This window comes from Elephantulus edwardii, unplaced genomic scaffold (genome assembly GCF_000299155.1).
Source record: "Elephantulus edwardii isolate Elephantulus edwardi_28Jun2011 unplaced genomic scaffold, EleEdw1.0 scaffold00007, whole genome shotgun sequence".
NCBI classification, from domain to species: Eukaryota; Metazoa; Chordata; class Mammalia; order Macroscelidea; family Macroscelididae; genus Elephantulus; species Elephantulus edwardii.
The window spans coordinates 23,649,046-23,652,369 of record NW_006399757.1 but is presented as its reverse complement, the minus strand read 5'-3'; the positions used below and the strand labels follow the sequence as shown (position 1 = coordinate 23,652,369).

At 37.6% G+C, this 3,324-nt stretch overlaps 1 protein-coding gene across 1 annotated transcript in view; it reads left to right on the top strand.

Annotated features, from left to right (window-relative positions):
- Positions 1–3,324, top strand: part of RAPGEF5 (Rap guanine nucleotide exchange factor (GEF) 5) — a 325,340-nt gene that overhangs the window by 112,036 nt on the left and 209,980 nt on the right. The window lies entirely within an intron of this gene.

The window sequence follows — 3,324 nt, the reverse complement described above, 5'->3', positions numbered from 1 at the left end:
AACAACAACAACAACAACAACAAGATGTTGAGATACAATCCATATTGAAGGCTATTTGACCTTCTGCAGCAAGTGTTTCCAGTTCCCTTTCACTTTCAGCAAGCAAAGTTGTGTCATCTGCATAACAGGCTATTGATGATCCTGTGATTCTTCCTCTGATCCTAATGCCATACTCCTCTTCATAAAGTCCAGTTTCTTAAATGATTTATTCAGCATATAGACCAAATAGGTTTAATAAAGGATTGATGCTGCACCATTCTTGACTTTAAACCGTGCCGTGTTTCCTTGCTCTGTTCACATAACAGTTTCTTGGTCTAGATATGGTTTTTTCATGACCATAATTAAGTGTCCCAAGATTCCCATTCTTCTCAGTGTTAGCCATTGTTTGATCCACACTTTTTGCATAGTCAATAAAACACAGATAGACATTCTTCTGCTATTCTCTTCTCTTTGGGAAAGATCCTTCTGACATCAGCAATGATATCCTTGGTACCACAGCGTCTTCTAAAATCAGCTTGAACGTCTGGCAGTTTTCTGTTTAGGTACTGTTCTAGTAGCTTTTGGATGATCTTCAGTAGTATTTTGCTTGCATGTGATACTAATATTACTTGATAATTTCCATTCTGTTGGATCACTTTTCTTGGGAATGAGAACAAATATGGATCTCTTCCAGTCAATTGGCCAGGGAGCTGTCTTCCAATTTGTCTGGCACAGACTGATAAACACATGCAGAACTACATCTATTAGTTGAAGTATGTCTATTGATATTACTTTGTTTCCTGGAACCTTGTTTTTTTGCTAATGTCTTCAGTGCAGCTTGAACTTCTTTCATCATTCCATTGACTCTTTATCTTATGCTTCTTCCTGAAATAATACTCTACCAATTCTTTTTGACACAGTAACTCCTGTACCAGTTAGTTTGATACAATGACTCTGTGTATTCCTTTCTCCTTTTGATGTTTCCTTGATCATTCAAGATTTCACCCATTGAATCTCTCAGTATTGCAGCTCAAGTTTTGAGATGTTCTTGAAACCCTTAAGGGAGCTCTGGTGGCCTAGTGGCAAGAAGCTGCATTGCAAACTCAAAGGCTTACAGAAGTGTGCAGTTCAAATCCACCAGATGCACCACTGTAGAGGAGAGACATTCTCTTCCTGTACCAGTCAGATCTGATTTGTTGGTACACAACAAGAAAAAAGAAAAAGAAACCTTGACCCTAAGCCTGCAAACCAAGGAACCAAACCCCTTGATGGTTTTGTTGTATATAGCTCTCCTAGATATTTGAAGGTACCTTTTTCTTCGTCAGTTCCAGTAAACCTTTGAGTGGTTTCCCAAGTTCCAACAAAGTTGATTCTTACTCTTTCTGCTATTTTTTTAATTTTAATTTTACTTATTTATTTAGTTGTTTATTTATTTTAGTGTTTCTATGGTGTGATGAGAGTGCTCTGGTGGCTTAGTGGTAAGGAATTGCACTGCCAAAGCAAAAGTACGTGCTTCCAATCCACGAGCTGGAAAGATGGGCATTCTCCTCCTGTGTCATTTATTGCCTCTGAAAACCCACTGGCAGATCAGCCATGACTCAGTGTCACACAACAACAACAATGGTTTTATGAGATCTTAAAGCTGCATATTCTATCATTTTTGGAATGTTACTTCCAGCTACAATTTTTAACAAGGACCAGCAATCCTATCTCACAAAATCTTTATTCAATGGCTTGACTTTTTTGAAACTTTCACAACTTTACCCAAAATTCTTTAGTTCTGCTTTAACAGTGTTATTAAAATGGTAATTGCGAAATATCACACTAGATTTGATTATTTTATGGATCAGATTTGGTATGTTATGTGGATAAAACTGGTTCTCTCCATCTGGGTACAGCTTGTCTTTCCTGCTTTGAATGTAGATAAAGATTAGAAAAGTTATTTTTTACTAAATTTGATCAGTGGTATTGAACTTTGTGTGAAATTGAATCTTTATAGCATGTCAGGAAAAAAAATACTTAGTCTAATTTTTGTGATTTTAAATACTGCTCAGTGTCTACTGAAGAAGTCTACTGTGTGCATATATATTCACATTTGTCATCTGTTTAAGCTAAACAAGCAAATGAAAACTCACAGTGGACCAGATACAATGCTAAAGGTCGTATATATACATGTACATACATACACACACATTCTGTTAAACTTCACAGTATTAGGAAGCAGGTGATATTATCTCTTCTTTTTCAAATAACTTGCCAAAGTCACCTTGCTAGATAAGAACAAAAATAGGATCTGAACTCAGAATTTTCAACTTTCTACTCTTAGTCTCTTATCTATTTCACTTACCTCTCTTCTTTCAATTCCCCCCACAATATAATATAGTTATTGGAATAATTTCAAAAGCACCAAAGTCATGTAAAATTTGGTTCCTACAAACAAATCAAGGAAACTCAGGTGGCCTAACAGTAAGGAGTTGTGCTGGCAATTCAGGGGTATGTGGTTCAGCTCCACTAGCTGCTCCCTGGTGAAAGATGGGCAGTTTCCTGCCATGAGATTAACTGCTTCTGGAAACCCACCGGAGGGCCAGCTGTGGGTCACTTCTGGCTTGATGATACACAACCACAGCCGTACTAGGAAAATAGGATGGTTGCATTTAGAAAGTTTACATAAAAAACCGTTTGAAGTGGAGCACCAAAAAATGATAACAAATGCTAATAGTGTCAGGAAGCTTTATTGAGGATTCTGGACTTCAACTACAATTGAAGGCAGTTTGATTTGATCAGGTAAACTCAAAGGGATAAATATTCTTTGTGGCATAGGAATTAGAAAAGTGCTTATGGAAAACAGGGAAAAGACTACCCTGGTTAGAGAAGAAAATCTTAGTTAAGAAAAGTGGAATACACTGTGAGCAGCAGATCAACATGATGGACTAGAGGGTTAAGAAAAGGGTTAGATTGAAGACTAGTAGATTGGTTGGGAGACTGACAAAAACCTAGTTTATGAGGTGGGGTTTTTACAGCAACAAAAACAAAACAAAACCCCACAAAACACCGAACAGGTTGGAAAAGAGCACAAAGATAATTTTTCAGATCAGTTGGGTTTTTGTTGTTAGATGCCATCAAATGAATCACAACTCACAGCAGGGACTGAAAGCGCTGGACATCACCCTATCTTGCACCGTCCGTACCACCTCTGATATGCTTGAGCCCAGCATTACAGTCGCTGTGTCAGTCAATCTTTTTTTTTTTTTAATTTTTTATTTTTTTACAGAGGTTTTGGATTTCCATTCATTCATTGCCGCAATTTTCTCCCTTCCCACCCCTCCCCACCAGCTCGTTTCCCCC